The 26,230-nt window shown below is 38.7% G+C and overlaps 2 protein-coding genes across 5 annotated transcripts in view; both read left to right on the plus strand.

The window, feature by feature from the left end:
• PMS1 (PMS1 homolog 1, mismatch repair system component) overlaps window positions 1-26,230 on the plus strand; it is a 596,068-nt gene that overhangs the window by 324,055 nt on the left and 245,783 nt on the right. The window lies entirely within an intron of this gene.
• C7H2orf88 (chromosome 7 C2orf88 homolog) overlaps window positions 1-26,230 on the plus strand; it is a 61,539-nt gene that overhangs the window by 13,860 nt on the left and 21,449 nt on the right. The window contains exons 2-3 of one of the 4 annotated variants that reach the window (XM_049712156.1): window positions 4,271-4,488; window positions 4,839-4,960. The gene's annotated coding sequence lies outside the window, so the exon portion shown is untranslated. Of the gene's footprint in view, window positions 1-4,270; window positions 4,489-4,838; window positions 4,961-18,783; window positions 18,815-19,466; window positions 19,642-26,230 lie in introns of those variants that run through there. The other 3 variants (XM_049712157.1, XM_049712160.1, XM_049712158.1) reach the window with 3 other exon arrangements.

Below are 26,230 nucleotides of genomic sequence, written 5' to 3' on the forward strand. Positions count from 1 at the left end.
GCCATTGTTGGCCCTAATTGTTCTTTAACTTCTCCAACCGCTGTCTTTATCTGAAAACATTGAGGTATTATGAACTGGAATTTGCCAGTGCCAAACCAGAAGTAATGTATGAGTTTGGAATTTCATTGCAAATAAAACTTTATTGAACACTTTCTGTTAATGTTTCAATTAGGAGTTGAGTTTTTTTTATAGTGTTTATTTATTTGTTTGTTTATTCGTTTGTTTGTGGCTGCATTGGGTCTCTGTTGCTGCGCGTGGGCTTTCCCCAGCCACGGAGAGCGGGGGCCACTCCTTGCTGTGGTGCGGGGGCCCCTCACTGCGGTTGCCTCCCTCATTGTGGAGCACAGGCTCCAGGCACACAGGCTTCAGTAGTTGTGGCTCGCGGGCCCCAGAGCGCAGGCTCAGCAGTTGCGGCGCACAGGCTCGGCCACTCCACAGCATGTGGGATCCTCCCAGATGAGGGATCAAACCCATGTCCCCCACATTGGCAGGCAGACCCCCAACCACTGCACCACCAGGGAAGCCCCAAGAGTTGAGATATTTCTTTAGATCCAGGCAGTTACTCTGACAGTGGAGGTTCATTTTCAAAGTCACGAACTTTTTAAGAAGGACAATCAGGAACCAGTTGATCTTTTTATGGATCAAGTTTTGATATGACTTTCAATCTCAAGTTACTTTGATCTTTTTAGCTTCTGTTTCTTTAATTAAGTTGCTTTGAAAACAACTGCGTATTCAAAGCCTCGGAGTGGGTTGATGAACCCAGTTCATTCATGAACTGCCCTTGGACATTGTTCTATTATACCCACGCTGTACTCCAGTTTTTCCTACCTGCCTTGATGGCAGTAGTCCTAGAAGAAGTGTTTTTAATCCATGGTCCTAGACTTATCAGTCCATGTTCTTCTTTGGGGATCTCCCACTTCAAAATACCAACCCTTAAATATTAGTTTCCTGACCTTTTATTTATAGTTTGTGTGAAAATTGCATAGCTTCCCATATCCTATGCCAAAAGGGTATATTTTGAGATGTGTTTTCTCCCATGATATTTATAAGATATGATTAAATGAAACTTGTGTGTTGACTCATGGAATGGGAAACAAATTGGAATTTTAGGATATACTTCTTTCTCATTTAATGCAAATATGACTAGACTTTTGTGTTTGACCTTCACTGACTATGTAAAGTGACATTAAGACAAAGTGTTTTATGTAATTAGGTCTATTTATTCATTTGGGATATTTTTAAGAGGATTAGGCTTTGAAAATTAAAGGTAGATAATTAATAACAACCACAAAAGATTTCAGCATGAGGGATGATAAATGTTTGAAAGATTCCAAGGCAGATAAAGTATATTAATCCCATGGATAACTAACTTATTTCTTCATATAACAGTAACATTTCCTAATGATGCCCCATGTCCATTTGCAGTTACATAAAAGTCTAATCATACTTGCTTTAAATCGGAAAGAAATATATCATGTTCCAGATTGTTTCCCTAAATGAAAATATAGTTTCATTCAGTTAAATTCTATAAATTTATAGTCAGTAATTGTAGAAAAGTCAATCCTATTTAATGTTATGTGAAATAAAAGTCATCTTATGGAAATACATATATATAGAATGTATAGAATATGCATATAGACATTTACTATAAAATATATGAGATTGAAAGGAAATATATCAAAATATTAAAAGGTTTCATCTTTGAAAGACATACTGATTTTTTTTCTGCTTAATCTTAAAAGAACTGATAGAATTAGTTTAATTTCTGGTCAATCACTTGTACTCTTTTTTTTTTTTTTTTTTTTATTTGGCTGCATTGAGTCTTCATTTCTACGTGCGGGCTTTCTCTAGTTGCTGCGAGCGGGGGTGGGGGTCCTCTTTGTTACAGTGCACCCGCTTCGTATTGCAGTGGCTTGTCTTGTTGCAGATCATGGGCTCTAGTCGCGCGGGCTTCAGTGGTTGTGGCTCACGGGCTTAGTTGCTCCGTGGCATGTGGGATCTTCCCGGACCAGGGCTCGAACCTGTGTCCCCTGCCTTGGCAGGTGGATTCTTAACCACAGCGCCACCAGAGAAGTCCCAGTCACTTGTACTCTTAAGTGAAAGTAAAGTTAATAAAATACTGACATATGAAGAATGTTAAAATGTCACTTTCATTTGCTCTTAGATGAGTCATTAGAAAATCCTATAGAGCAAATAGTCTCTAAGAGACTTAAAAATGTTTGAAGTTTCCCAATTATTTAGGGACAAAACCAGGACTTTAATTCAGTTCTCTTGCTAATTACATTTATAATTAAATTAAACTTTTTTCTTAAAAATATACATGGTGTGTTCAGAATAGGATGCATACAGACATATACAGAATGTGAATAATTCTACAGGACAGATAATCCAATCTTTTCATCAAAGGAATAACAAAGAAAAAAGGAGGAGGGGATGTTATAGCTAAAAAAGAGGATTAAATTATATTTCAGCTAGTGCTATGTAAGATACTTGTTTGGATCCTAATAAGAACGAATCAAATTTAAGAGAGAGATTTAGGTCAAACAGGTACACTGGACATGGATATTTTCACGTGGCATTAGGGAATATTAGCTATAATGATGGTATTTTGGTTATGTTTTTTTCAAGCCCTATTTGTTATAGTTTATGGTACAGTAGTGTATGTGTAGAGGAAATAACTTCTTTGGGTCTATGCATGAAGTCATATGATATCTATAATATGCTTTGAAATACGCTAGAAGAAACCAAAACTTAATTGGTAAAATGTTGATTGTTGAAGCTGCTTGGCTGGCATATAGAATTGTTGTTATATTGTTCCATCTGCCCAAAAAATGGAAAAGTGCAGGCAAATATGAGAGGAGAAAACCGTTTAATCAATTGTCAATGGTTTTCTGATGTCTCAAACCATCTCCAGTTTATAGTGAGGGTAATTTTCTGATGCTACTGCTTAGAACTGAGGATAATTCTAAAATAGGACTCATGCCTTGCTTTTCTCATTCTTGCTAAAGTTGTTGCGGGAATAGCCGCATATCCAAGGCTGTCTGCCCGTGTTGTCAGCTGCTGTAATGGGAGGGGGCCAGCTGTAGAGAAGAAACCAAATTTTAGCTGCTCTTTAGAAGAGGCTCCCACTAATTTCAGTGATGGTGCTGGTGCTTGAAGACCTTACCTCCAGAAATCCTTGCCTGAAAAGATCACTAACACTTCCCATGGTGACATATTAACTAGTCATTTTGTTTGCCTTAAATCAGCTCCACAGGGGTGGTCCAATATGGTTGAATCCAGAATGTAGTTTATAACAGCATTTAAAATGCATTTCTTTACTCTAACCAAGTGGCAACCTATTAATTTAAGACATTCCATCTAAAATTATACTAGATTTATTTTCAATAAACAACACATCTGGGTTTCTCAGGCCTATATTCTAAACAAGTAGCAGTGGACTCTAGACATAACCATTCCATTCTTTACTATTGTCATGTTGTCTTGTGGAGAGCTCTGATAGACTCACTCTAAAACAGATTATTAGTTTTTATTTTTGTTGACCTTTCATCAGCCTTTGACTCCGGGGGCAGGAATCAGTTATGAGATAAAAAAATGCAGCAACTCAATATAGACTTTCCCTGTTACGGATGCTTGTGCAGAAGCAGGCGCTGAGCAGTGGAAGTGTTCCCTTGTTGCATAAGAAAATATTTGTGAGTGCATTAAAATAGGAGTGCGTTCCAAACTTACTTTTGGTTAAACAGGTTACGTGATTTTTTCTCTCAGCCTCCGAAAAGAAAAGACCACTAATCAGAGGATATGAGTTTGTTCTCAGGAAGCAAGAGTGACCTTAGAAGACTATTGGTTCTACTCTCTAATCTCTGCCAGAAAAAAAGAAACGGCTTCAGATCAACAATTCCAAAATTAAGGTTATTAACCTAGTTGCTAGTCGACAGCCCTGTTAATCAAGCTTCTTCAAGCACATTGCTACCTAGGATGCTCCCTTCTGGTGCAGAGGACGTGAGATTTAAACCCAGCGACTCCTCTGGATCACACATGGTTACTTCTCAAAATCCCACCCTTGCCTTCAGGCTGCTCCCTGTTGGAGTGGAGATTAATTAGGATAGGATAGGTTGCAGGAAATAGAGAAGTTATTTTCTTTGAAAATCTGAGTAGTAATATAAGTAAATTTTTTGTTCTAATACAATAACTTTTTAAAAAATTGGTTATGCATATAGTGGTTCTATGATAACTTTCTGTTTAAGCAGAATATTCTTCTCAATCACCCTAGGCAATGAAGTAGTTGGGAAAAAATGGAGTGAAAATCTTTGGAAGGAAAAGAAGCCATAAATGTGAAACGTATACAGAAGTGAAATGTATAATTAGAACTCTATGAAAAGAAGCTTTGGAAAAGAAAATAGAATTGCTGAATTGCTAATAGAGCCACAAAGGCAACACCTGAGAGAAACAAGTTGGACTGTAATTTCTACTACATTTATGACTGCAGAGGTAAGGCAGGAGGGCTTTATGCCTTCTAATTCCTCCATCAGTAAAATTGGAATGATAATATCCCCATGCTTACTTAACAAAATACCAGGAAAATAACTAAGATGACTAAGAGTCTTGTGTAAGGTTTATTGATAATAAACACAATCCAAACTTAAGTTCTGATAGACATATCAGAGGATTCCTTTGGATTTTTCTTGCTTAAGATGTTGGGCACATGGGAGCAAATTTTAAGGAAGCATTTTAATGAAGATATTTCTAGTCTGGAAAACAGTGATGGTAAATTTATCATTTTAAGTATTTGCCTCTTTGTCCAGATATTTGAGAGTAAATTTATTTTTTTATTCCACTAGAAAGAAAAGAATAAAAGTTATTTTACAAGGAAATACTGTTAGAAAGTTAGCAGGAGAGTACATTATGGTAAATATGAGCAAGCCTGTTCCAGGGTTGAAACAGATTACTGGATCATCTTAAGGTAGGCATCATCCAACTGGTGTGTTTTTTGACTTTACAGTTTTAGGATTTGATTTCTATTAGGTCATCCAGGGGATATCAAGTCCTACAAAATTTTGTCTTGCCCTGTGATTTACAAATCTGAGATCTTGGCTTGGAATTCACAGTTCTCCCTAATGTATTTATAGCTTCCTTTAGTTTTCATCTATATGACATATCTTAAGTTCCTACTAGATGCCAGGCACTCAACTAGGAATTGGACATACTAATGAAAAGACATCATCTCTGCCATTTGAGTGAGGATACATAAATACAAACCATTCTTTACAATTAAGTATTTCTTGTTACGGACACATATATAAAATGTAATGGAAGGATAGGGAAAAGAGCTCCCAAATCAATCATTTAGATTATGACTAGTTCCTTTGCCATTAACTGTGGATCCTTGTTTCCCCATTTTCAGTGAGAATATGTAAGAATTTTAACCAATCACATTATACTAAGTTCCAGTTTGCATTGTGTGTGTATACATTTTTTAAACCAGTGCTTCTTAGGATTAAGATTGCATCTATTAAATCTTTTTCATCCATCATTTAGAAAGGGAGCATGAGAGGCTTTGAAAAAGCAAGGCTCTAAGATCTATGCAGAAACCATTCAGTTGGGCTCACAACTGCTGAAGGAGACTTACGATAGTTTTGTGAACCTGATAACTTCAAGTTATTTTTTCCAACTTTTGTCTGTGAAACAGAAGATGTTAATTGGTGATTCATAGTGAAATAACAAACAAAAAACTTTTCTCCTCTTTGCAAGATATTTATTTGAAAAACTTATTTCTGCAGTTCAATAGGGAAAAGAGTCTTTATGCCTCCTAAAAATAAAGTTGAATCTAATTTATGCCTAATGTTAGAATTCTGGTACTTGGAAGAAAAAAAACTCAGTGATTAATTCTACCATAAAATTTTAACAATCCCTGAGGTAATAATTATTTTATTCAGGCATTTATTATATTTAATAAATTTATATTTAGGCAATTATTATATTTAGTTAGATATTTCTGAGATGTTTTTGGTTCTCAGCTGGGCAGGTTTTTTGGAATCTACAAAATATGGAAAGACTTTCACAGCCTAAAAAGAATAGTAATAAAACTTAGATTCATTGAGTGCACAGTAATTGCCAGATGTGGTTCTAATAGTGATGAGCGTTTCTAGTTTTGGAGCTATCATAAGTAATGATGTTGTGAATATTCTTGTCTCTTGGTGCACATGTGCATGCATTTTATTAGGAATGTAATTTCCAAATCATATGATAAGCATATATTTTTCTTTAGGTAATAATGCCAAACATCATCCAAAGTGATTGTACCAATTTTCCTCCCATTTGCAGTATATGAGAGTTCCAGTTGCTTATCATCCTAACTAACATTTGGTGTTTTCTTGATTCTGATGGGTGTCTAGTGGTATCTTATTTTGGTCTTAATTTGCAGTTCATAGTGACTAATAATGTTGAGCACATTTTCATATGTTTGTTGGCCATTTAGTCATCCTCTTTTGTAAAGTGCCCATTGAAGTTTTTAGTCCATTTTAAAAATTGGGTTATCTGTCTTTTTCTTGCAGTTCTTTTTATTTTATACGTGAGTCCTGTATAAGATACCTTTATTGCAAATATCTTTTCCTATGATATGGTATGCATATTCATTCTTAATGGTATCATTTCATGAAAAGAAGTTCTTACTTTTAGTTTGATACTATTTATCAATCTTTTCTTTATGGATATGCTTTTTGTATTCTGTTTAAGAAATATTTGCCTACCCAAGGTGATGAAAAATTACTAATATGTTGGCAGGTTTTTTTCAATACTTCGATGTTGTCATTCTATTGTCTTTTAGCTTTCATCAGTTCTATTCAAAGACAGCTGTAAACACTATTATTGCTGATGTATCTTTTCCTTTGCTCCTCTGAGATCTTCTGTTTGTTGTTGTTTTTCAGCAGTTTTATTATTATGTGCTTAGATGTGATTTTATTGGACTTTATCCTGCTTGGTGTTCATGGAGGATCTTGAATCTGTGGCTTGATATCTTTCATCAGTTTTGGAAAATGCTTTCCCATTACTATTCAAATATCACTTATGCCCTATTCTCTCTATCCTCTCCTAGGACTCTAATTTCACCTATGATACATATTTTCATCTTGTCTCATAATTCTCTTACATTTTTTCATCATTTTTTATCTTTTTAATATTTGAAGATTCAGTCTGGATATTTTCTGCTGTCCAGTCTTCCTCTTCACTATTCCTCTTATTAGTGCCTTAATCTGCATTCAGTCTATCTGTTTGAGTTCTGAATTTTATACTTTTTATTTATTTATTTCCCACACCACGCAGCATGTGGGATCTTAGTTACCTGACCAGAGATCGAACCCACATCCCCTGCATTGGAAGTGCGGAGTCTTAACCACTGGACCACCAGGGAAGTCCCTGAGTTCTTAATTTTAGTTATTGCCTTTTTCTGTTCTAAAGTTTCTATCTGATTTAAAACAATGATTCTATGTGGGCTTCTATTTTTGACCTTATTAATCATAGTTATTTTATCTGTGTTTGGAACTCTTGTAGATCTACTTATTTTTCCCATTTTTCTCTTAGTCTTTACTTTGGTCTTTGTGTTCAGAATATGTGTGGTAATATTTAATTGAATGTCAGACATTGTGATTTGAAAATTTTAGGAATAATTTGAGACTCTGGATGATGCTTTTGCAGTCTGTTAGACTAGGAAAGACTACATAATGTATTGAGCTAATCAAGACTGGGCTTACTGCGTTTGTGAGAGCTGATTTACTTTCACTTTATTCCTGGTTTATTCTGGTTATTCCTGGAGTGTACCTCTTCAGCAGTTCCAACTCCCAAACTCCGTGAGGTGAATGAAAGATTCTCAGCCTCTAGGCTGTTGCTTACAAATTGCAAAGGCGTCAAAAATACTAGGCTCATTTCTCAGCATTTCTATTCAAATCAGGATCTTGGCTCCTTGAGGCTTGGCTGCCTTGCTAGTTTTTGGATACTTTCAGTCTTGATTTTTTTTTTATGTTCTATCCAAATTTTATAGTTGTTCTCATGGGGAGAGTTGGTATAATGTAAACTAGTCTGCTATAATTGGAAGTGGAAGTATCTTGTTTTTATTTGCTCAAGAAGTATTTTTAGTGCCTACTGTATGCCAGCTACTATTATTCTAGGCACTGGTAGATAATGTTTAAATACTATTAAAAGTTACTCTTTTCATGGATCTCATGTTCTAGAGAAGGCAGATAAAAACAAATAAGGTAATTTCAAGTAGTGATAAAGACTATGAAGGAAATAAACAGTGTGATGTATAAGAGAGTAGCTGGTTATAGAGAGAAGGCTGCCTTAAGATAGACTAGTCAAGAAAGTCTCCTCCAAAGAGGTGACATTTGAACTGAGACATGAAAGATGTGAAGGAGACAGCCAAGTGAAAAAGTAGGAAAAACGGAGAAAATAGAAGGTATGAAGGCCCTGAGGTGGAGAGAGAGACAAGTGTGGCTAGGACTTAGTGAGAGAGGGAACCAGTTGTATGGATAAGATTGAGGAGGAGATAGTCCAGGTAACAGGTAGTGAACTATATATAATGGGAGGAGGGGAAATACAAGTAGGAGAACTGAAAATGACTCCTAAGTTTGATTTTAGCCACTAGTTACCATTTATTGAGTTGGAGAAGACCAGAGGAGGACCATATTTGGAGAACGGGTATCAAGAGTTCTGTTTTTGACATGTTAAATTTGAGGTGCCTGTTAGGCATCCAAAGCAGGACATGTAAATTTGGGAGTTACTGGCATAAGGAAGATATTAAAGCAATGCAAATAGATAAACTCCCTTGAAGAAATATTGCAGAGAAAGAAGAGAAGAGAATCTATAGCAGGCCCTGAGGGACAACAATATTTAGAGATTGATCAGAAGAGTAGGAGCAGCTAGAGACACAGGAAGGAAATCAGCGTTACATAAGCTAAAAGTGTTTCAGGAAGAAGGGACTGGTCAGCTCTTATGAATGCACTAAAGATTAAGATACAGACTAAGAAATGTCCATTGATTTTGATGATACAGAAAACATTGGTGACTTTGACAGGAACAGGCATCTTAGAATGGTGGGGGTAGAAGCTAGACTGGAGTATGGTGAAGAGCAAATGGGGACCTCCAGTTCTAGCAAAATGAGGACTGAACACCACTCATTACTCTCTAAACAAGCAGACATGCTAAATTCAAATAACAAATTTAAATGTATAGTGGCCTCACAAAAAAGGAACGGAAATTCCCAGGTACCTCCCAAGAAAGAAGAAACTGAAAACTAGAGTCATATGCATAGAAGCTGACATCAAGAGGGGGGTGAGCATAAGTGCGGCAAGAAGGGCAGGGTTCACCACACCCAGAAATAGACCCTAAAGCCTAGCTGCTTAGGTTGTAATTCACTCACAGTGATAGGAGGGGTGTTCTTGGCCTTATGCATGGGAGGAAATGGGAGCTGAGATCCAAGCCTAAAACTGGGATGATGCAATTGTCGTACAGATGCTCTATGGTACTTCACCCTAGGTAGAGTCACTCTTTTCTGGTCTCTTTATTTAAATTAGACTTGTAGAGTCAATCTCAGTTCTTAGATCAGGCTGGTTAGGAATCTGGGATGTTGACTGAAAATTATGTGTGTTGAACTTCCTTGTACATAAAGACTGGGTAATCCTAGATCTGATAAAGTAGTAATGTCCCAGTAACTGAACTCTTTCTGGAACTGAGCTAAGCGTTCTCCTGGGAAAGAATTTTAATTTAAATATCTGATGGACCCCCAGTAACTGTTTTTAATTGGAAGCTAATCCCTTAAATCGAGATGGTCAGTTTAGCTCAATAGCAAATAGTCCATTAGGAGGACCTCTCGGAAGGCAATGAAATGGTTTAAAGCACCTATCTCCTTTGGTTTAGGTCATAGATTATCCATAGATTGCCTCTTGCACCAATAATTCTAATTCTCTATTACAACATGCAAATAAAATTTTTTTAAAAAGGTAAACAGTGAAACTCTCTACTGTCTAAAATATTTTACTGAAAGTCAAGCAAGGCCTGAAAATGAAGCTAAAAGAGGTGGCAAAACTGTATTAGCAGCTAATTCCTAAACAAGGACCCCTTAACATGATCATGGTTTCTTAGAGGTATCCCAAAACTATTCTAGTTAACTTTTCTTTTCAAAATGAAAATTGTTTTATTGGATTTTTTTCTGATTCCAAATGTAATCAATGTTCATTGTAAAAAAGTTTAAAGTTCTAAAAACAAAAGACTTTCTCTTCTTAAATTCCCAGTTCTTTCAGACTCAGCTAAAAACTTTATCTTATTTTTACTGAGCAGACTGAGTGATTCAGTTTTTCCTCAATTCCACTCTATAAATATATAATTGGTAGATACTTTTTTTTTTTGCCCAAGCAAATTTCCTATTACTTGAAATACTTAAACTCAATGTACAGTGATTCCATTAAGCTTTAAGAGTTTCAGATCTTGGTAGTTGGTGGCAAGAATAACCACAGATAGACTAAGTTTGTGAAGGAAAAAGTAAGTCTTTGGGAAAAACAAAGCATATTTTATGAACGCTTTTTCATTCTCTCAGGCATTATGGTAAGTGCGACATGATTGGCTTGTGCTACTAATCTCTACTTGCTCAGAGTTGCCACATTAATCCTAAATCTACTCTATTCAAGGACAATTTTTATTATATCACTTTACAATTTAAGAACTTCCAGCGGCTGTCTGTTATTTGTCTAAACAAATCACCCTAGCTTGACATCAGTGGGCCCCATGCCTTGCTAGCTATTTCTCAAAGATTCATTTTCTTCCCATTCATATGTGTTCCAAGCTCATTGCCACCCCTGTGGGTATAGCATCAACTGAACACCCATCCTCTTCTTTCAACAATTAAAATTCTATGCTTGTCTCATGACCCTAGCCAAAACTCACCCACTTTTCACTGACCTCTTATGATTTACATTTTACAGTATATTCTGTCCTCTATACACTAGTATGTATTTACTAGTTGGTTTGATTATAGCTATTCTTTAGTTATTTCATGACTGTCTTATCTCTACAGCTGACTTTCTGTAGGTATTGCATGTGTGATATGAAACATAGAGTCCATGGAATAGATCCTTGCCCAGAAATATAGAGGCCATGGAAAATATAGTTGTTCAGAATGCATCCTCTATCAACATATTCAAGCCAGATATTCTATGACCACAAGTTCATCAGTTTTGGTAACAACCCATCTTCTTTCCAAATCTCAATACTTTAGTAATAGATACTGCCCATCAGAGTTGAGGGATTAAGAGTTGGATAGGAGGACTGCTGTGTGGAACTATGGCCAGATTGAACAGGCCATTATGTGGACAACTGAGAAGTTGGAAAGCAATATAGAATAGTAGAAGGAACACTGGCTTTGGACTTAGGCCTGGGTTCAAATTGAAGTTCTACCATATATTAACAGTTACCTTATCTTATTGTGAGGATTAAATGAGATAGCATGTGGATGGCTATTGTGGGTCCCAGTACATAGTAGGTGCTCAATAAATAGTAATTATCGTTATTATCTCTAAGTTATAGTAGGTCTGCACTGTAGCAAATGAGGTTAGCTGTTCAGTGAAATATCACAAGCCATAAAATATCCCTTGGTAGATAGCCAGTTTCTTATGTTGAATTAGCTCGAATTCTTTGAGTACCAATTTATACAGCATTTGTTGGTTGATTTGCTTTTAAGGAAGAATGTCTAAAAGACGCTAAACTGCCTCCTTAGCCAAGGACACATCAGGGGTCTGTCTCTCTGTCCCTGTAGACGGCACAAACAGTAAGACATCAAGATAATGGCTCTAGTGCTGGATTGGATGCAGTCCAAAGGCCAAGTTCACATGTATTCATACTGCAGAACAACTCCTAAGATTATAGAATCTTGGCTTTGGAGGGATTTTCTTAGAGGATGTGGAATTTTGCTATTTTTGTTAGAAATATCCATTATAACATTCCAGATAGATCATGTAACTTCTGATTTAAGGGGAAGTTCATTCTTTTGCTGAACAGTCCATTCTGTTGTAAGCTGTAACCAATAGACAGTCCTTTCTTAATCAAATCCAAATATGCCTGCCATGACTTCTTCCTAGTGTTTCTAATAATGTCCAGCAGGGCAATGTAGATTAAGTATAGCCCCTCAGCCATTTGAATACCCCTTAGATATCTATTCTAATTCCCCTAGCTTCTCCAGAATAAACATCCTACTGTCTTTATGTAGCTATGCCTATTTTCAAGGTATATTTATCAAATATTTGGCTTTAATTTTAAAATTATGAGCTAATAAACAAATATGTGAAAATCCAGAATTCCAGGGGAAACTGAACTATTTTAATCAAATTTGGACAGATTGGTTTTTTGTTGTTGTTGTTTTTTGTTTGTTATAAAGTTTTATTTATTTTTGGCTGCATCGGGTCTTAGTTGCGGCATGCAGGATCTTCGTTGAGGCATGCAGGATCTTTCATTGCAGCACCTGGGCTCTTCGTTTTGGTGCACGGGCTTCTCTCTAGTTGTGGCCTGTGGGTTTGCTCTTCTCTAGTTGTGGTGGCATGCTCCAGGGCACATGGACTCTGTAGTTGTGGCACATGGGTTCCAGAGCACATGGGCTCTGCAGTTTGTGGCACACAGGCTCTAGTTGAGGCATGTGAACTCAGTAGTTGTGGCCCACGGGCTTAGTTGTCCCGTGGCATGTGGAATCTTAGTTCCCTGACCAGGGATCGAACCCACATCCCCTGCATTGTAAGGCGGATTCTTTACCACTGCACCACGAGGGAAGTCCCCAACAAATTGTTTTTAATAAACCAGGGTATTGAGACAATAGAAAGTGATTCATATTGAAAGGCACATATGCCCTAAGTAAAAAAACAAAACATGCACTACAGTATGACATTTGAAATAATAAATGTTGGTGCAATGATTACTGCAGTATTTATCAGATTTTTAACAATGTCTTATATCTACACTTTCAAGAGAAGTTGGCCCTATCTTAATGTTAGAATAAAGGTAGGTAAAGAAGACTTACAGAAGCTTGGATTCATGGGTCTAAGCAGTAATGTTTTCTCTGTTTGAAATGGGATGAAACTATAGAAAGCACCAAAACAGAGAAATAACATTTAATTCAACAAGATTTAATGCCTTCCATATGCCAGGTGCTAGAAATAAGTAGCACATAAAATACATAAAGTACATGGTTCCTGTCCTCATGATACTCAGAATCTAGAGGGGAAAACAAATATAGATAACCATAAAAACAACAACAATAAAAAAAATAAGGTGTTCATTTATTTCCAACACATTTCTGCCTCTTTGGGGACTGTTAAATCTACTTTTACAAGAGACATATAGACTCCAAAATGCATTTAAGTTTAGTGTAAAGATCTTCAGACAGATTTTGTATAGGTTACTCTGAAGCTTATTTACTGACGAATGCACATCAGTAAACTTAAAGGCCTAAACTCAGAACGCAGAAAAACCTTAAGGAAAAACAAGACAAGTGGGAAAAAGAAATAGACTTATGGCATGGTTGTCAACCTAAATAGTTGTTAATATAATAAACAATTGGATTATACAATACAAGGTAGGGAAATATCGTTCTGTAATACTCTAATGCTCGGCATTGTTAAACTCTTATTTGGAATGTTCCCTTAATTTGGGTTGCCAGACATATAATTTGGAGAACCAGATTAGGTCTAGAAAAGCCTGGCAAATGTGAGTAAAGGAAATCTTATGAGAAAAAGTTAAATACACTTCCTTCCCTCAAGGAAAGAGAAGGTACAAGGGGGTGATTTGACTGTCTTCCATATGAGGAAGATAATGTTAATCATTTCTCATTTCAGTGACGTTGTGAGTAAGGTTAGAATGGCCTAAAGTACAGCTGTGAACGTTTATTTTGGGCATATGAACTTTCAAACATATCATGATATATATTAAAATATCAAAATAGGAAACTCTCATAGGTGTACATTTTTACCTGTTTAGCTGGTCGGGTAATCTGATGATTTATTCCTTGATTCTGGGCAAATGTTAAACAAACAGAGGTCTTTCACAACAGTGTGATTAAGGTTTACAGCAAGATTGTGAAGGCTGCTCTGGCATAGAAACAACTGTGGGTAGTACAGAGGGTGCAGGAAAAGGTCCAGGATGACACCATTTTTGTATCTACAGCTAGTTCTTCATCAAGAAACATGTTCATATATCTTGGGCTACAGAAAGTGTTAAAGAATCAATATGCCATTTCTGCTGCTGAATTTTTAAAGCTTTGCATCCTAAAACCCTAGTCTAGGGTGTGACACGAAAATGTGTTTGTCACCTACTCAGAGGAGATATCTGGGTCTCTCAGCATAATCTAGATAAAATCTTAGCACATACAAGATAAGTTCACTGTTTTGGAGAAACCATTTTAGCCTGAACATATAAAAAATAGCACATAAAACCTGGATCAGTGAAAAATATATGTAGGAAATAGCTCTGCTTCCCAGTAAACACTAAAAGTGTTTTGTTTTGTTTTTTTCCTATAGTAGACAGGAGAGAAATATTGAGCTGGATTACCAAATAGTAAAGTTGCAATTAGTAGAATTAAATCAAACCACCCTATATGCTTCCCCTTGAAAAGAAATCCCATTTCCACTCGCAACCACCTAAAACTGTCACTAATAGTAGTAGACCACTGTATGAGAAAAAAGGAGGTAGAATTTCAAATTTTGTATGTGGAAAACAAAATTATTAATTTCTTTATCATAACAGAGGCTTATCATTATGAAATTCAAAAGGTTAAAATGAGTTTGCTCATAGATCATACCCAGGTGCTATTCTATCAGGGTTCATACCCCATAATGGTATATCATAATGATATATTTTTTTCTATCTCCTCAGTCGTTTTTCTATTCTTTATAAATTTTTTCTGTGACTTTGATAACTCTCTTACATACATGCATGCTCTTGCCTCTGCGTGAACACTCCCAGATTCTTCCATCCACCTATCCTGTCCTCATCACTTCACTATCAGAAAACAGATGGCATTTGACTGATATGCTAGGAAGAGCCCTAGTGGCAGAGAGGTGAGTCCCAGGGCCCAGATCCCTTCTGACGGAGTCTCATCATTTCACTACTTAGAGTTCTTTTCAAGAGGAGGTTCCCTCCACCTGGCTGGCATGCCCTCCATGCTTCTCCCAGAGATGTATGCTTTGACTGGTCCTCCTGAAGCAGAAATGGAAGTTTGAGGTTCTCAGTGTTTAAATAGAAAAACCAGTGGAGGGGGTCAGCTACCTCCCTCTCTCTGACCTGTCTGGAGTGGAAGTGGAAGTTTTAGGGCGCTGGGAGTGGAAATGGGATTTCTTTAGGAGGGAAAGTGTATGGGGCGGGGGGCGCCTGGATTTAATCCCATTAATTGCAGGTTTACTATTGGCATGCAGTCCTCAATCCAGCTCAGTATACCTCGTCCCTGTCAATAGTATGGGCTGTGGTGTCAGATCACTTGTGTTCAAATTCTAGTATTTTCTCATCACTGGTTTTATGATTTTTATTTTCCATGCTCTTCTGGTAAAAAGAAAATACATTAAACACTGCTATCGCGCAGGCACCCTCACCTTAACCACGTTCGAATTAGGCCCTCTTCAGGGTCCTTCCCGCTCTCTCTCACTTTACCCTCCAGCTTTTTAAAAGGTGTATTCCGCACACTTTCAAAACCCTACAGTCGGTCTCTGCCACCATCGGTTTGAGGAGCTCTGTGTACCCACCTCCTCCGCTCTTGCTGCAGCCAGGGTGAGAGGATAATAGGAGGGCAGAAACGATGGGGCCTTGACTCCCAGCTCCTGGCTGGGTGCCTGAGAGGAAAGCCAGCATTTTTGGGCTCCGGCAGCAGAGGGCGCCACGTTTCCCCGAGGCATCTTCCCTCGAGGCTTAACAGGCGGTACCATCTTGACCGGAAGTACGGCCTAGAGTCCTGAGGAGAGGCCAAGGACCCGGTCACCTTTTGATGTCCTAAGGCTGGAAGCAGGCCGTCTCTCGGAGGAGCTTGGAGAAGCATATTCTGTGGCCAAGTTCATCCGAAGTGCCTGGTAAACCCACCCGGCCGCCCAGGAGCCCCAGCGAAGCCTTGCCTTTCGCGGCGCAGCCTTTGAGCACCGCCCCAGACCCGGGGTCCTAGTGAGGTACCGGCCCGGGAAGACCCGCAGAGAGAGGAGAGGGCTGCTCCTGGGTTTTTCTCCGTATTGGCCAGACCCGGGATGGTGGAGGGAGGGCCTGGCCTGAATCTGGCCGACGCAGGGAACTAATACTTGGTAAAGATGATACAGCCTATCTCTGAACTGTGTGAGACACAGGAATGTACGTGTTCAAAAGGTCTTTCTTTTCTGGTGGACGCCAGAGACTCATTCTTCGCCCTTTACTGCTCTGATAACTGGGAAGTAAAAGTACAAATTTTTAAGTTTCTCTTTTCTCACCTTGAGCACGTCATAGACTGATACTGATCTCTCAGTGTGGAACCCAGAGGTCTCATGGATCATTGCAGTACTAGGTTGGTAAAAGCTTAAAGTGCGAAGCGAGAGGGAAAGCAGTGATACCTTCAGTGAAGAATTAGGCCTAAAGGTGGAACCTTGCATTTGATCATAATCATTTAGCATGATATGCCTGAAATATATAGAACTAAATACTTGTTTATCTTAGTATAGTCAACTGGAGTACATTAGAAATTGATAATGATCAGACAAAACAGTTAATATAAGTATATTCACATTCTGTGATTGTCAGAATGTGCCTACTCCAATCCATTAATATTATCATGAAGCAAAATTACATTTCTGAGCTACTGTCTGTACATAAAAGTTGCCTTAGTTAATTTAAGCATAGTAATAAACAGGAATGTTTGATTCATTTGAAGTCTAAAAATATCTGAACTAGATTTTGTATAATTTATGCTTCTCAATCCCTCTGCAATCTAAGCATATTCTTTACTATGTTATACCTTTAGAGAGCTAACCCTCATGTTAGTCTACAGACTGTGAGCTGTGGAGGTTCCAGTCTTTCTTTTTCACATTTAGTTTTGCCACTGGACTCTGGGCTTCAGTGTCCTCACTTGTAATGTAAAGGAGTCAGGTGAAGTTAACACCAACGTCTCTTCAAGCGTGAATTTTGCATGACTAATCCATTGTAGAACACAACTAAAATAATGGTTCTTTTGTAGTTCTCTTGGGGCTTTTACTATTGCTAGGAATCATGCTGTAAAGATACAGGCATCACGTGGAATGCGAAAGGAAACACAACTGAATAATGGCCATGTTTTGAGATAGAGACTTCAGTGCCAAAAAAAAAAGCGAGAAAAGGATGTTTTGTTAGTGGTGTTTTAAGGAGAAACATGTTTGGAAAATGTTCTTCAGTATTTCTGGATAGAGAAGTACCAAATGAATGTGTCCTTTTAAAATTACATCAAGCGCTTTTGCTCTGCATACTCAGGGTGCAAGCTAGTTAGGAAGGGCAGAGTCCCTGACCTACGCCTGAACCGCGTGGAGTTTTAGGTCAAAGCGGGTTTGGCTGCTAAGCGTGGACCCGGACGCCAGAACCCCTAGATGGGAAGGCCTCGGTGAGGCTGCCGCGAGTTCACCTGCACATGGGCTCCGCGCGGGGGCCGGGAGCACCGGTTCACCCCACGGCAGGCCCCCGCCCAGACACCAGCACCTCCTCTCACCTGGGCAGAGCCCAGGACGGTTAGCAGCCCAGGGAGCTCCGTCAGGGGCCAGGGAAGTGAAGTGACTTGCTCGCTTATGTTTTCTTCGAAATTTGGGGGTCTAATTCTTGCCGGGCTGGGGAATGACCGCAGTCTGGGTAGTGTATTTAGGGTGGCCGTGAGGGCGGTGGCCCGGCCCAGCAGCTTCACGGGCCAGCTCCGCCCCTGCCCCGGACCGGCGCTTGCGGACGTGACCGTGGCTGCGCCCGCCGCCCGTTACTCGAGTGCGGCCCGCGGAGGGCGCGCCCTGGAGCCGAGCGCCCTCGGCCGCCACCTGCGGGGCCGGTCGCCCGGGTGCGGGGCGCGAACCCGCCAGGAGCGCGCGGCGGGCGCGGCGGCGGGAGGAGGAGCCCGGAGCGCGACCGAAGGACACCCCGTCCTCCAAATGCTGCCACTTGACTGAGTCGGCCGCTGGTGAGAAGGCGGCGGCGCTGCCCTTGCAGCTGGACCGCACTCCGCTTTGGCCCGGGCCTCAGCTCGCCGCCCGCCCAGACGCCGACCCACCGCGGGGCAGCGCCGGCCCCGGAGCTGCAGGAGCGCCGGATGCCTGCTCGGTCCCCGCCGCCGTCCAGACGCCCGAGGGGCGCGCAGCTGCCCGCCGACGTGTAGAGTAAGTGAACACCTGGGAGGTGGGCGACCTGTGTGTGTCCGTAGGTCTCTGCTCGTCAGTTTTGCCTTTTTTGATTTTCAGTGGCAGAAACCTGTGAGTTACAGGAGGCTTTGATTAAGCCGGACCTTTCTCGGCCAGCTGCCTCGGCTAGAGCCTCGTGCCTCCGGCTCCTAATTAAAGAACTTGGCCCCCGCTCCTTCCACCTTGTTCTGAGCCCTCAAATTCAAGGTTTTGCTTTATGAGTTGGCAGTTTCACCTTCCACCCGATCCTTTCTGCCTGAAGAGTACAGATTTTCAGGTAGAAGATTTGCCTATGAACACTTAATTTGTATGCCAAGCTGTCAAGCTTGTGCTCTGAATGGCATGTCAGGAGCAAAGTGTGAGCTCCTTTTTGAGCGGTGGGAGCCTGAATCTCGAGGTGGATTATGATGCACATGGGAAATAAAGCAGAGTTGACGGTAAGATCCTTCAGCTGTTAGCGAAGGGATCTGAGAAGCAGAGCAGAACAATCGGAGTTTGTTTCTCTTATGTTTCCCGTCTGCCCCCTCCCCATCCTTTATGGAATTAGGTTAACAAAAATTATAAACTAGTAAAAGTTCTCATCAAAGACCCCATCGTTTTAGGATCTGGTATTTATGGTATTTATCTTAGGGAACATTTTAGTTAAGAATTCAGAGGAATAAGGAGTCTACTTTGATTATGACAAAGTATAAGTCACATCAAGATCAACAGTTGAATATACCTTTGATTTTTGGATGAGGCTGTTTTCAAGTACCTGATATAGGTACCATATATATAGATGGGAAATAACATTAACATTTAGGTATTCTGCCTGATGTATTCAGCAGAATGGTCTGTTAAAACAGTAACTTCAGTTTTTAACTTCTTTGTTTTGCCATCAAACAAAAATTACTTACTAGGCCCACAATCTTATAACAACAGGGTACTTTAAAATCACAGACCAACCTCCAATCCATTTTAACATTCCCTCTGTTGCACTCCCAACAGACCAGCCACACTTTGAGGGAGCACTTTCAGTGACAGGGAGCTCACTGCATTGTGAGGTATCCTTCCTTTCTGTTATTGTTAGCAAGGCCTTGGTTACACTGAACTGACAACTGCTTCCTTGGACCTGTTTCTCATTAATCCTACTTTTGCCAATAGCCCTCCAACTCGTGAAATTATATGTAGAATTTTTCAGCAGAGAAGATCTAAAACTTTCATCCATCTGAAAGAGTCTATGACCAAAAAACTGTTAAGAAATGAAAAGTCTAGGTGGTACAGAGTAAGTCTTTCGTCTCCTTTACTTTACAGCCTTTCAGATCCCTGAGCTTTGGCTTCCTCATCTGTAGAATGGGAATAATGATATACTCCATCTACCTGTAGGGTTGTTGTGAGAATCAAATGAGATAATGTTCATAATACTTAGCATAATTGCCCGGAAGTCAGTAAATGTTAGTTATCTTCACCAAATAATATTCACTTTAATGTTTCCTTCCTTACCTAAGACCTTTCTCTGTGCTAAAGATCCTTAGCCCAAAATTGAATGCATTAATTCAATCTAGTCTGAACAATGCAGAGTGCAATGAATTCCTATCTTCAAACAAAATCATGTAATTTCTTTTTGATGTTCTTACTTTTTTTTTGGTTTAATTAATTTTAACATCTTTATTGGAGTATAATTGCTCTACAGTGTTATGTTAGTTTCTGCTTTATAACAAAGTGAATCAGCTATACGTATACATATATCTCCATATCCCCTCCCTATCCCACCCCTCTAAGTGGTCACAAAGCACTGAGCTGATCTCCCATGTGCTACGTGGCTGCTTCCCACTAGCTATTGAAAATCATCTAATTTTTAATCAGCTTTTGTGGTAAATACACCAAAGTTGACTAAAACACTCACCACCACGACCCCACACACACTTTGCTGTCAAGGTAGGCTTTATTCATTCTTTAATTATGCAGTTAAAAATTTCTTGAATATGAACATTTTTTTTCTTGTCTTGTATTACTTTAAGCCTCTCTCCAGTTTCCAGTTTGTTAGATGTGTTTTAATCTTGATTGTGGCATTCATCATGTTAACTCTGCCTTCTGATTTTGTGTCACCTGCACATGTGGTACGTTTGTTCACCAGACATTCGAGTCATTGGTAATACATGGGACAGGTCTTTTTGCCATGGTGGCACATCTAGAAGCCCGTGGCACATAGAAAGTCCTGGACTTTTAGAGCTTGGCTACTGACCTTGAGAAACTTCTTTTCCATATCAGTACAATGAGGTTAGGAACATCTGCCTTTCAGGTAATTGTTAGAGTTCAAAGTAATGTACTGAAAGTGCCAAGTACAGTACTGGTTGGGAATCTGTTTGGCCCTCAGTAGATATTGCTGAGACAAATTAATCAGCTGAACTCAGCTAGCACTGTCCTTCAGATTAAACTGTTCTAGCCCATAGGTCAGTCTTCTTCATAAGGACATTATGGGAATAATTTTAACCAAATGCTTTGCTTAAATTAAAGATCTTGAATATTCTCTGGTCTACCACAAAAGTAAATGATGTTAGTTTAAAAATTACTGATTCTTAATAAACTCCTAGTTCCTTGAAATCCCCAGTATTTTTCCCCCTAAATATTCCCCGTTTTCTGATTAAATCTTGAATTTTGCCAGATTGGTATCAAATTAACTGGTTTGTAATGCCTAGGAATTCTATTTTTTTCCTTCAGTTTTGAATTTTTAAAAAATTAGTGGGGAAAAGTGTATTTGAGTCTCTAGCCTCTTGAGACTTCCCTCCTTCTCCATGATTTTCTGAGGCTGTCAGAATATTTCTGTGCTTACATCTGCCAATTCTCCCTGGAATATAATTCACCAGATTTTGAAGACGTGAATTCTTTTAAAGTGACTTCTTCTGCTTGTACCTTGGTTCTCTCTTAAAGAGGTTTCTTCTGTCCTTTCCAGCTTAAAGATCATTTGCTTTTAAGAAAGCAAAACAGTTGCTGAGCAGTTCTGTTTTCTTTCTCTAATTAATATACCATCTGCCTTGGATTTGGAATTTTTTTTTTTTTTAACTGGAGCCTGTTTTCCATAGTAAGAGTGATATGAATAGAATGGCATTCTAATGTTGAAAGTTTGGGGAGTAATAAATAACTAGTCAGTATCTGATATAGGAAGAGTCTGTACTTTAAGAATTAATTTATTCCTTATAAATTAAGAGTTGTGAAATAAAGGATGTTTCACAAGGGGCTGAAGATAACATAAATTAGTGAAGCTGTATGGGTGCCAGACACAAGAGAGTGTACAGAGTCCTGTGAACTGGAGAGTGAATGCCCAGCTTAGAACTATTCTAATTCAGAGCAGTTGGAACATTACACTGGCTAAACGAAACACTGGCCCTAATACTACTGGGACTTTGTGGCTTTTGCTTGTTGTAAGTGCCTGAAAGAGGTAGAACTACGTGTAGTTCACTGTTTTATCCCCAGCATCTAACACACTTTGAAGCACATGGATATTTGATAAATAGCCGGACTTTAATTAGCATTCATTAAGTGCCTCTATGTGGAGAACTGTTCTGTGCAAAATAGCAAAAGGAGAAATGGCTACTGCCCTTGAGGAATCTTTAATCTCATTTGGGGAGGCAGCATTTATAAATTAAATAGGCTGGACAGGAGTTCAAGAAGAATTCTGGATAAAGGTTTGAGGAATTCCAGGAAGTCTGCCTGAAGGAGACGGGGATTCCCCTAGCCTTGAAAATGGCACAGATTTGGTTTACGCAGGGAAGAGGGGAAAGGGTGCTGGGTGGAGATATGGGGCAGGTGGTATTTTTCAACCTAAGGGAAGGCCAGAAGGAGAAAATGAGCATGGGGGTGTGCGGTAAGGATAATAGCTTGAGGGGGGAGGAAGTTTCCTTGGATTAGTGAGAAATTATATCCAATAGGTAGAAAGGCTTTTTAAAAAAAATATTGGGGGGTGGTTTCTTATTTACTTTTTTTATTTTTTAATTTTTTAAAATTTTTATTGGAGTATAGTTGCTTTACAATGTTGTGTTAGTTTCTACTGTACAGCAAAGTGAATCAGCAATGTGTATACATATATCTCTTTTTTGTTTAAATTAAATGTACCTCTGCCCCACCTTACCTCCACTCCCCACCCTGAAATATTATACCATCAGCTACAGAGAGTAGGAACTCTATAATGACTCCTTAGGAGTGTGGTATATGTATCATGAAAAAATTACCAAAATTTAAACAGCAAAACTTTCAAAATTCTTGGTCCTTTGACCCAGAGTCCAAGTGGGTTTGGATACCATGTTTTTCCATGTCTCCATTATAAGAATAATGGTTCTTTTAAGCGTTCAAAATTACGTGTACTACTGCCTGGAATTTAATTTGGTGCATAGCACTTAACACTTTTAATATTTATGCCTCCTACTTGTTCTAAAATATTTGAGGTGGTTCCACTACATAACGTAAAGATTAACTAATCTTGAATATGTAGGGAAGGAAAAAAATCATCTTCCTCTCCTCTCTTAGGGTCATTGGCTGGGCCTGAAGATCAAACTGATAATAGATTAACAGGAGAAAAAAATTAATTACCTATGTACGCATGGGAGTTCACAAAGAAACGTGATTCAAGGAAATGGTTAGAATTGCGGACTTCTGTATCATCTTAACAAAGGGTGATACAGTGTGGAAAGGGGCTAGACTGAGGAAAGGCGGTTGGGCTTCTGGCATGACAGTGAGTTCTGAGAGGGTGGCTAGGAAATGTATGATAAATAAGGGTTGTTTGTTTTGCAGATAAGAATTGTCTCCAGAGTGGTTCTCTTCTTGGTATAGGAGACGGAGACAACATTTACAAAGGGGAATTTATGCCCTGCTTTTGGACAAAAAAGGTGGAGGGCAGAGAGCTAATTGCCTTTGGCTCAAAACAAGCCTTATGCATTGTCGTGACAAACTGTGATCCCTCTCAAATTCTTTAATGACGATTGAGATAAATAAAATTTAGTGGCTCAGAAAAATGTCAGTTAAGATTGTTTGATCAATTAAAATGAGCAAGATTTAGGTATTTCGGACCAACCTCGAATTAGAAACTACTTATTAAAGTTCGGGCTTCGGGTGAGGCAAAGTGTCTACCCTCCGTGAATTCACGGGCTTGTGAGAGAGACTGACAGATACATCATCCATTCCAGTGGAATGGGATATGCATTCATACTGAAATGTAATTCCACAAGGATCTACATTTTTTAGGATTGTTTTGGAGTATATGGTTTCCACCTTTAAGGAAGTTTTGAGATTGGGGTATCTGATGTGTTTCTTGTGGGTGGACTTTTGTGGAGGGGACTGGAAGAACTGTTCAGAACCAGGGAGTGTGAATTACCCAAAATAATCTACTCAAATGTCATCTTTGCCTTCCTTTTCACAGTGTTTTCATCCTTCCTCTTACCTCATTATCAGTTTAGTAATAATAGTAGCAGAATAGCTGCTGCATTTCTGTGGTGCTTTATGTTTTTCCTTTATCACTATTCAGAGGAATTTGGGGCAGGCATTATTACCCTCAGTTTAGAGATGAGGAAGCAGAGTCTCAAAGAAGCAAAGAAAAACTCCTGTGGTCACATAGCCAATTAAATTCCTCTACCTTTTTTTAGACAAAAGTTATGTGAAGAACTCTGGGTAGAATCTGTTGGTTTTTCTGACTTTTCTGAGCTCAAAATGACACGTTTGCTGTACATGATAAATTTCTCTCCTTGAGCCCAGTGAAGTTCAAAGAAAACTCTATGAGAAAAAGATTTTATGCGTTGATTTTGAGTATGAAGTCATTTTGTTTAGTGGAGCCTTTTAAGTTTGGTATTTTGTAATAACAAGGTGTCATTTTTTTTTTTTTTTTTAAGGTGTCATTTTTTAAAAGAACCTTGTCAGGATCTTGGATGAATGACCTGTCTGCACTCAGAGAAATGAGAAATGGCTTGACAAAAAATAATTTTGCTTACCAAATCCTAAAATCTGAAAAAACTTTTCCCTTCTTCCCGTACATATAGCTTTAATAAAAAGCATACTTTATACTGTATATAGAAAAACACGGCCCCCAAAGTTGATATGGGCTAGAATGTAAGGTTCAAGCATGTTTAGGTAGATCACAGATGATAAATATTGAGTTTATGAGAGATACAGGAGTTGCTCAGCTTTTTAATATTCTAATTTATTTGTAAACACTGACCTTCAGGAACCAGTGCTATGGAGCACATCTATCATATCCCCTCAGAAACTTGTTCTTGCTTCTGAATCCTGCATTAATTTAACTCTCATCTGACTCAGCATGAAGCCTTCTTCTTATAAAAAAAAAGAATTAGATATACTATAGTTTTATTGACTTTTTACTTGCTAATTGAGTGCTATCGCCTAGATCTTGTTATGGGTCCAGTGCTATTCTGTCTCTTTGCAAAATGGTTGAGTCTCTTATTAGCATTAAATCTTGGTTTGAAGCAGTAAAATGTATTATATTGAGTTATTAGTTTGACTTTTTTGTAAAAGATATTTCTGATGATAAAAAATAATATATGCATTTGAAAAAAATTGGGAAACAGAGAAGAGCGTAAAGAAAAATTTAAATTACCTATAATCCCACCATCCAAAGAGAAACACTGTTGATGTCTTCCTGTTTTCTATTCTTTTTCAACCATATATATTTTAAAAATTGGAATCATACATGTATATTATAGTCTTATGCTTTTAAAAATTAACTATAAATTCTGAAGACTTGGAAGAATCTAATCTTTGTAAACTTTTCTACTATATTTTAGGAGGCAGATTGTAATATCGTCAATGTTTGGTGTCATTTCTTTAGCTAATGATAATTATACTTAAAATTGTATGATATTACAAGGCAGGCTTATAACAGTCTTGAAAATATTTTCAATGAATGGAAATGTTGTAGGAAATTATTAGTTCGAATAACAAATAGTGAGTACACAGTCTGTTTTTAAACAATATTTTTGTTATTAACAGGCTGAGTTTTTAAATTGTTTTGCTATGGATAAATAAACCATTTGACCAGTAATTTTAAAAGTTAACATGTGAACATTTCCTCATGTTACTAAATATTTTTTAAAGTTATTATTTATTTTTGTATCATGAACTACCCTAAAACTTAATTACTGGGTTTCCCTGGTGGCTCAGTGGTTGAGAGTCCGCCTGCCGATGCAGGGGACACGGCTTTGTGCCCACCGGGAAGATCCCACATGCCGCGGAGCGGCTGGGCCCGTGAGCCATGGCCGCCGAGCCTGCGCGTCCGGAGCCTGTGCTCCACAACGGGAGAGGCCACAACAGTGAGAGGCCCGTGTATCGCAAAAAAAAAAAAAAAAAAAAAAAAAAATTAATTACTTAAAATAACATAAAATTACTTCACAGTTCCTGTAGATCAGGAATCTGGGTACGGCTTAACTGAGTACCTCTGCTTCAAAGTCTTTCACAATCATTTTGTCAGTTGGGGCTATAGTCTTTATCTGAAGGCTTAACTGAGGGACAATCCCTTCCTTGCACACTGCCGTAGAGAGATTTCCTTCAATTTCTTGCTTTATGGGCCTCTGTAGGGCTGCTCACAACACAGCAGTTGGCTTCCATTACAGTGAGAGAATGAATGCAAGACAGAAGTCATGGTTTCTTTGAAACCCAGTCTTGGAAGTGACATCCCATGGCATTTGCTATATTCTTGGTAGAAGTGAGTCATTAGTCCTGTATTTAAGGGGAGGGGATTAAACAAGGCATGGGAATTCCAGCAGGCAGGGATTGTTGAAGGCCATTTTAGAGACTATCTGCTGTAGTTATTAATAGTTCCATAATATTCCAGGATATAGACATATGATAACAAACCTCTTATTGTTGGACAT

The sequence above is a fragment of the Orcinus orca genome, chromosome 7 (genome assembly GCF_937001465.1).
Source record: "Orcinus orca chromosome 7, mOrcOrc1.1, whole genome shotgun sequence".
Lineage (NCBI taxonomy): Eukaryota > Metazoa > Chordata > Mammalia > Artiodactyla > Delphinidae > Orcinus > Orcinus orca.